The sequence below is a fragment of the Dasypus novemcinctus genome, chromosome 4 (genome assembly GCF_030445035.2).
Source record: "Dasypus novemcinctus isolate mDasNov1 chromosome 4, mDasNov1.1.hap2, whole genome shotgun sequence".
Taxonomy (NCBI): Eukaryota; Metazoa; Chordata; class Mammalia; order Cingulata; family Dasypodidae; genus Dasypus; species Dasypus novemcinctus.
This window is the reverse complement of record NC_080676.1, coordinates 113,442,183-113,451,214: the sequence shown is the minus strand read 5'-3', so window position 1 is coordinate 113,451,214 and position 9,032 is coordinate 113,442,183. Positions and strand designations below refer to the sequence as shown.

Here is a 9,032-nt window from a genome sequence, read left to right as displayed (position 1 = left end):
CCAGGTAAAGACACTACAAAAAAAAAAAAAAGAAAATTACAGACCAATTTCTCTAATGGCTATAGATGCAACCCTTGCAAACGGAATCCAATATCACTTTAAAGAATTATACACGACGATCAATTGGTTTTATAACAGGAATGCAAGGATGTTTCAGTACAAGAAAATCAATTAATGTAATAAACCACATTAATAAATTAAAGAAGAAAAATAGCATGATCATCTTGATTGAAAAGGCATTTGAAATATACAACATATTTCCTTGATAAAAATTCTCCGAAAGATAGGAATAGAAGAAAGTTTTCTCAAAATAGTGAACTGCATATATAAGAAACCCAGAGCTAACATTGGCTCAATGGTGAAAAACTCTGTTTACCCACTATATGGGGAACAAGACAAGGATGCCCACTGTCACCACTGTTATTCAGTAATGAGTTAGATGTTCTAACTAGAGCAATTAGGCAAGGAAAATAAATAAAAGGCACCCAAATAGGAAGAGAAGAAGTAAAACCTTCGGTATTCACTGATGATATGATCCTATATCTAGAAAATTCTGAAAAATTTATAACAAAGCTACTAGAATATACGAGTTCAGCAAAGTGGCAGGATATAAGATTTATATACAAAAATCAATGGTGTTTATATACACTATTGATGAGCAATGTGAAGGGAAGTCAGAAAAAATTTCCATTTATAATAGCAACTAAAATCAATAAAATATTTAGTAATAAACTTAACCAAGGACATAAAGAACCTGATTTCAGAAACTTACAAAGCATTGTTTAAAGAAACCAAAGAAGACCTGAAGAAGTAGAAGAACATTCTGTGACCATTGATTAAAAGACTAAATATCATTATGTCAATTCTAACAAACTAATTTACAGATTCAATGCAATCTCAATAAAAATCCCAACCGTCATTTTTTCAGAAATGGAAAAGTCTATTATCAAATATATTTGGAAGGGTAAGAGTCCCCAAATAGCCAAAATATATCTTACAAAAGAAAAACAAACTTGTCACTTCCTGACTTTAAAGCATATTACTTAGCTACAGTGCTAAAATCAGCATGATACTGGCATAAAGATAGACATTTTGACCTATAGAACCAAATTGAGAATTCATAAATAGGCATTCACATTGATGGTCAAGTGATTTTTCACAAGGCTGTCAAGCCCACCCACCTGAACCAGAACAATTGATTCAACAAATGGTGTTGGGAAAACTTGATAGCCATATTCAAAAGAAAAAAAAGAGGTCCCCTATATCAATCCCTATATAAACATTAACTGAAAATGGAACAAGGACATAAATATAAAAGCTACAACTATAAAGCACCTAGATGAAAGTGCAAGGAAAAATCTTCAAGATCTCATGGTAAGTGGTAGTTTCTTAAACCTTAAACCCAAAGCACAAACAATCAAAGAAAAAAAAATAGATAAATGGGACCCCCTCAAAATCAAACAATTTTGTTCTTCAAAAGACTTCTTCAAGAAATTAAAAAGGCCATCTACTCAATGGGAGAAAATATTTGGAACACATAGCTGATAAACGTTTGATATCCATGTTATATAAAGAGATCATACAACTCAGTGATGAAAGAAAAGCAATCCAATTAAGTAATAGATGTAAGAATTGAATAGCTATTGCTTCAAAGAGAAAATACAAATGACCAAAATGCTCATGAGAAAATATTCACCACCAATAGCTATCAGGGAAATACAAATCAATAAGATACTATTTCAAACCATATAGAATGGTCATTGTCTTAGAAAATCAGAAAAGTACAAATGCTGAAGAGGATGTCATGAAATAGTAACACTCTTTCACAGTTGGTGGGAATGTAGAGTGGTACAGACCCTGTGGAAAACAGTTCGGCAGTACTTCAAGAAGCTGAAAATAGAACTGCTGTATGAGCCAGCCATCCCATTACTAGGAATATATTCAACAGAACTGAAAGCAAAGACACAAACCGACATTTGCACACTAATATTCATAGCGGCATTATTCACAATTGCTAAATTATGGAAGTAGCCCAAGAGTCCATCAACTGACTAAATGTGTTACATACATACTCTGTAATACTATTCAGCTATAAGAAGAAATGAAATAGAGATGCATACAACAACATGGATTAACTTTGAGGATATTATGTTGTGTGAAATAAGCCAGACACAAAAGGACAAATATTGTATGGTCTCACTAATATGAACTAAATATGTTGAGGAAACTTGTGTAGATAAATTCCTGAATATAGGTTACTAGGAGATAGAATGTGGATTAAAAATGGGAACTGATAATTGCTGCATGTAGAATTCCTGATAAGGTTTATTGTAAAAGTGTGGAAATGAATAGAGTTGATGGTAGCACATTATAGTGAGTATATAGTGCTGATACATAAATGTGATTGTGACTGAAAAGGGTAGTCTGTGGATGTGAATGTCATTTGAAAGGAAGCTAGAGAATAATCTAGGGACTAAATAACAGTGATTTTGGTGGTGGATGAAGATTTTGGCTATTAGTATAAAAATAAGTAAGTTCTTCTACAAAGCGTTAGGAGTATGGTGATACATGGGAAAAAACTACAACTAATGTAACTTATGGATGATAGTTAACAATAATATATTTTTGTAGCAAGGATGAAGAATATTAAATCAATTCTCAGAACAACAATAGGGAAATATAAGAGGGGGTAGAGGATTTTCCCTTTTGGAATAATGAAAATGTTCTAAATCGACTGAGGTTACAACAACACAATTCTGTGATGAAAATGAGAGCCACTGAGTGTACACCTTGAATGGATTGTACAAATCATGGGCCTGTTTATCAGTCAGTACTGTGGTGAAAGATGGGCTATGGCTAAGAGTACAAATATGAAAACATTCTCTCATGAACTATTACACGTATAATACTATTACAGGGTATTAATAATCAGGTGTGTTAGGGGAAATACATCAAATGTAAGATATGGGTTATAGTTATAGAAATATATTGATGATGCTTTTTGATAGTAGTTAACAAATGTTTCACAACAATGCAAGGTGTTAGTCGTGGGGTGATGTATGAGAACCATGAATGATACTATGCATATTAGTTTTGTAAGTTTACAACTTTTACTATACACTTATTGTTTAGGTATGTTCATGTATGAATGATATACTTCAAAAATTTTTAAATGAAAAAAAAACAACAAGCATTTTCTACCACTAACAAGTTACATAACCTTGTGAAGTTATTTAACATTCCTATGTCTCAGTTTTCTTAATTTATAAAATGGTGATATTTTGAAGATTAAATAGACATGTATGTGTATAAATATGTAGTATATAATATGTATGTTTATATAACATTATATGGATAAAAATGGATATTATGTCAAAAATATTGGGGTTGCCCAATATATTAAAAAAATTTATTGTCTGCCTGCTTGTTTTCCACGTGCCACTTCAATTCTCTTTCATTTGTGTGTTCTGCTCTGCATCTTTGCCCCGTAGGCCATGACTGCCCCGTAGGCCATGACTGCTTCCAGAGGTGAGGAAAGAAACATTCTAAGCTAGGAAGTGTCACTTACAAACTGGAACTCAAGTCAAAGTCATACCACATTCTGACACTGTAATAAAATCAAAGACTGCTCCCTCCTTCACCTACATGGTATAGCAGTTCTAAGAGAATTATTCTTTAATCACTCCATGTCAAATATCCTGTGGGCTTCAACTATACCCTGAAGCCATGGGCACTGCCCTTTCACAAGTTGGCATAGCTAATTTATTAATTTTGAACCTCTAATTATTTGGAAAGAAAATAAATTATAAAAATCAACGTTGTGGCATAAAAACAGGAAAAATAAAGGTCTTTACATAATTGTCTTCTATTTCAGACTAGTCATGAAGTCTGACATGTCCAATTTCCTATAATGATGTCAGTTCTATCCCACTGTTTTTAATTATAATATTTGGCAGCATTTCATCTTTTTGTCATTGACTAGATTACAAGGAAAGTGTAAGGATGAAAAAATAATTATTCTTTTATTTTATGGATTATGCTTTATAGTACTCAGTTTTGAAACAGAATCTTATAAGAAATGAGTACTGTTCAAATGCTACAAAAATCTTAGGAGGAATATGATTTTTAATGAACCTTATACATGATGACAGTGATATCTTGTCTTTCTGTAGCAATGGCAAGACTCAGTAGGAGTAATAGTAAAAGGTATATCAAAATAGTGAAAGCCGATATCACTAATGAACCACTGGGTTCAAATCTGATAATGCCACTTATAATTTGTGTGGCCTTGGTCATATCACTCAACCTCTCTCTGCCCCAGGTCTCTTACCTAAAAAAAGATGTGGGATAATATTATCTATCTTATAGTGTTGTTGTGAGGACTACAGGATCTACTATATATAAAGCTCTTAGAAGAGTATCTGGCCAAAGTAGGTGCTGGATAAGAGTTAGTTCTTTTAATAGCTCTCCTTGTTTGCCTAAGGACAGCTGATGCAGAGTACCAGAAATAGGCTGGCTTTTCTAATGGGGATTTTATTTAGAGCAAAACTTTATAGTTCCAAGGTCGTGACTTGTCCAAATCAAGGCATCAGTAGAGATGCTTTCTCACCAAGGTCATCTGCTGGCAGATCCTGTAGTCCTGCCACATGGTGAGGTAAATTGGAGGGTCTGCTATTCTCTCTCTACTTTCTCCTGGAGTTCAGCTGTGATTAATCAGGCATCTCTCCCTGGTCCTCATCTTCTTGAGCCTCTCAGAGCTGCTTTATCTTTCAGCAGCTGTAGGGAAATCTGGAGTGCTCTCTCTCACTTGGCAAAATGGAAGATCTCCCTTTTCCTGTGTGTCTCTCTGTGTGTCTCTCTTTACATCTGACCCTGCAAAGGAGACTGGAGACCCAAGCTGGCTCACACCTTACTGATAGAGTGTAATCAAAAGACCCCATACCCACAGGTATTGATTAGTTCAAAAACATATTTTTCTTTTTAGGGTTCATAAAAGAACTTCAAACTGTCACAATAATTTTCATCAAAACACAACATGCCTGAGTAAACTTTTTCCTGTATCACCCTAAGGCAGGAATGGTTGTTTTTAATTTCTTTCTCTTCAGGTACAATAAGATATTGTTTATTGATTTTTAAATATTTTGAAATATCCCATTTCTTTTCATTCTGCTGGACACCCCCATATATATCTTTAGCGAATGAACATACTAGTTTCCCACCTGATTTCCATGTCAGCTCTCACCACTTCACTGCATCTTAAGCATCACTGTCAGATCAATCTTCTTAAAACTTAAATTGAATTCAGCTTTAGATGTTTAGTGGTGTTCTATTTTTTAGAGTATAAAATCCAGACATTTTATATTTATATTCAATCTCCTTGGATATTCCTACCCTCAACCTTGGCAAAGCGTCCAGTTGGCACAGGTCTGCTCAGTGTTACTGTAAATATGAGTATGCGGAAAGCTTGCTCTTTCAGCTCATTCCTGTGGAAGTAATGTTCTCTTTATTCTTTGACATTTGTAGTTTAATTTCATGGATGCATATAAAAATAAATTATACTTTTTTTTGCAGAAAAGGAAGGAAGGGAGGTGTTGCTGACAATGTTCCCATTATAAGCATATGCATAAATATTCCCTGAATGAATACTTTCCATGTTACCTTTGGTGGAGACTTCCTAAAGTAAGGTGGATCAGAAACAGATTTGCTTAAATTGCCATGTGAGCTGGTTGGGGACCATTTCTTTCAGAACTGTTCAAACTGCTATCCTATTATACTAAGGAACTTCATTATAAAGATGCATTTTCTACAATGTTTGGGGATGTTATGTTATGATATTATTTCTCTGTGTTTTAATATGTTCCAATTATATGCCAGACATTATATTCAATGTTCTATATACAATATGTCATTTAATTCTTAGGACAATATTCTGAATCAAGGAAATGTGGTATTATAATCTTTTTAAATGTAACCTGAGACTCAGAAGATCTAGCCTGAGATTCAGAAGATCAAGGACTACCGGATCATATGTAGAAAACCATACTTCCACAAGCTAATGAAATTAATCAGTAATTAAATTTTTATTAATAGTTTTGGGATTTAATTACTGGAAGTTGACTGGGAAATTTAGCTGGAAAGGAGCATGCATCTAGAAGCAGAAGAAATTAGCCTGGGATATCTGGAGCTCCATGTCTGGCCTCTGATTTCAGGAAGTTTAGTGTATTATCAATTTTTGAATATGATCAAGATTCAGCCCTAATATGTAAGAGTCTTTCATTAGTAATCATGATGTAATAAGTACATGACAAGTAACATTCTGGTGACAGAAATATCCAAAGGTATAACAATTTTCCCTTGTAGATGTTGTTCTAAGAACTGCCTGAGGAATCAAAATGTACCACTTCCCTGTGTTCATCTGTGGATTAACTTCAAACAGAGACACTAATAAATATATACAGCCTCTGGACATTGAGACAAAATGGGAGACTTTCTAGATGTAATGTGAATAAAATGTATGTGTGCATGCAAATTCACTAAACATTGCTTGGAAAGATAGGACATATGTAACTGGACACATGCCACGTATTTGTAGAAGTTTGGTGGAGATGAGAACAACCATTTCTGCTTGAATCACTGGCCTTGAGCTAGTAGTCCCCTAAAAGGGAGTGTATGTATACATGTGTAGAAAGAAACCTCTAACCTTCTTTTCTCTGTCACTCTCTGAATGCATATTAATTCTATTCTTTAAATGCCCAACAGTAGGTTGTGTTGAATACCACTTTTTTGTATAGATCCATATTTTAATTGGAATAAACTATATTGTACAGATCAATTTACTTATGTCTTTGTTTATAAATTCTGAGTTTAGACTTATGCATACAAAATAATAAAGCATATTTCCTTGGAAAAAATATCAATGCATACATTAGAAATTTATTCTTCATATTTATACATTCCAATATTATTTTCCTCTCAAATTGTAGGTTAATGCAATTTTTTTCTTTTGTTACTTTAAGTACATTTAAAAATAAGGTGTCTAATATGTTAAATGAAGGAGAATAATTAAAAATGTTGAGAATATTGTATATGTAAATATGCATAATGATTTTCCTTATAAAAGATATATCTTTTGCTCCCTTAAAGCAGTTTATGTCTTTGAATACACAAATTTTTAAAAAGAATGATTCAAAAGTCACAGATCAGCAAAGGAGCAGTGGTATTCAGTACGCCCTTTTGGATACTTTAATCTGAACATATGGACCTTCAGTCTTTATTAAAGGTCAATTGATATGCACTTTTGCCAAATGAGAATGGAAAAGAAATTTCAAATTCTTTCTCACCAATAAGCAGTGCACCTCATATTTTCTGAAAATTCAAATTTAATTATACAATTGTTTCCAATACCTCACAGAAAGTCCTGATGATCAAACTTAATGTAGAAATAAAGTTTGAACTTCTTATTTTGCAATTTGACATTCAAAACTCTCATACTGATCTTGGTCCATCATTCATCTCAACTTTATTTATGTCTGTTCAGAAATACCTCCATTCCTATTAAATAGATCTCGCAATCAAATCAAATAGCAAATTCAATTTTCTAAGTCTGAAATGGTGCTTTTTTGTAATGTAATAGTAATTTCTCATAAATTCTAATTTGAGTAGTCTGATATAGACTTTCTTTGATGACTCTAAAATTTTGTTACATTATCTAAGCTTCTTTAATCCTTGCAGTGCATTTCATTAATTTAATGTTTAACATATATATTTTTCATGTTAATTTTCCATTACGCAACTGTTCTGTCTCCCAGTGTGGTATAAGATTAGGGTTGTTGTTCCTACTTTAGATAAGAAGAAAAATAATTGTGATTGAGCAAGCAAAACACTGCTTTTCTTTATCAATTCTTACTCTTCATTAACTGCTGAAACTCTAGGAATGTCTTCCTAAGAATCTAGAGAGGTACCAGTGAGTTGTTCTTTGTTTTCTCTTATAACGAGTTTTTGCAAATTCAATTGGAAACCAAGATGAATGCATCCTTACAATTCTGGGCCAAGGTTTTTGGCTTTACCGAAGTTACTACTTCTAATATGTGTCTAATGTCACTTTGGATAACAAACACTGAATAAAGAAGATTAATATGTAAATATAGATGTTGAATTCTACGAAATTGTTTCATTGATACTGAAAACTTTTTCTAGGATTTTGTGTTCATTCAACAGAAAGGTTATATCACACAATACAGGTTAATTTTAGGCCCAGTTAAGAAAGTCTAGAGAGAATTATGACTTATCCTTAGAGATGGAACAATAGAGACTTCTAATGCCTATTTAGAGAGTTCAGAGTTGGTTTTCAATTATACTCCTCACCATGTTCCTGAATTTTTGGTTGTTTTTCTTCAAGGAGGAAGGAAGGAAGGGAGGAAGGGAAGAAGGGAGGAAGGGAGGAAGGGAGAGAGGGCGGGAGGGAGGGAGGGAGTTAGCATTTGAAGGACTGGGATGTATAAGTAGGAAAAAATGTGAAGAGGGAGTCTGAATAAAAGCTGTGAATCTACCTCTGAGGATAGCATCTGGAGAATGGCTAGTATTCCACCAGCTTCAGAGATAGGAGGGAAAGCAAGCCCGGCAGAGATCCCCATTCCATTCCCAGTTTACTCAATAGCTGGCAATTGGAAGACACTCTGCAACAGTGTAAAAAAAAATAAAAATAAAAAAAGCTGTGATTCTTTCCTCCATGTTTTATAAATTCTCTACACCAGAGGTCCAAACTATATGCTTGTATACTACAGTGACGTTTCCTTGAGCTGAAAGTGTGTTTTGCTTATTCTCATAATATTGTTCTATGCAATATGTTGACAATTTTGATGTACATTCTAACATTTGAGATTTGAGATATTTTATACAAAAGTTTAATTTTCATCTTCTTTGGAAAAATAATCATAAGTTTTATAAAGTAATTATCAGCTTGAATTACATAGTGACTTTATCCTTTAGCTGGGGCAAGAGCTGTCCAGTTTTGGTGGCTTCTTTCCTTTACA

The 9,032-nt window shown here is 33.4% G+C and overlaps 1 non-coding gene across 1 annotated transcript; it reads left to right on the top strand.

The window, feature by feature from the left end:
* The first annotated feature begins 8,546 nt into the window (after positions 1-8,546).
* LOC111766543 (small nucleolar RNA SNORA7) lies at positions 8,547-8,686 on the top strand. The gene has a single exon (XR_002798573.2). It is a non-coding gene; the product is annotated as a small nucleolar RNA SNORA7 (small nucleolar RNA).
* Positions 8,687-9,032: the final 346 nt, after the last annotated feature.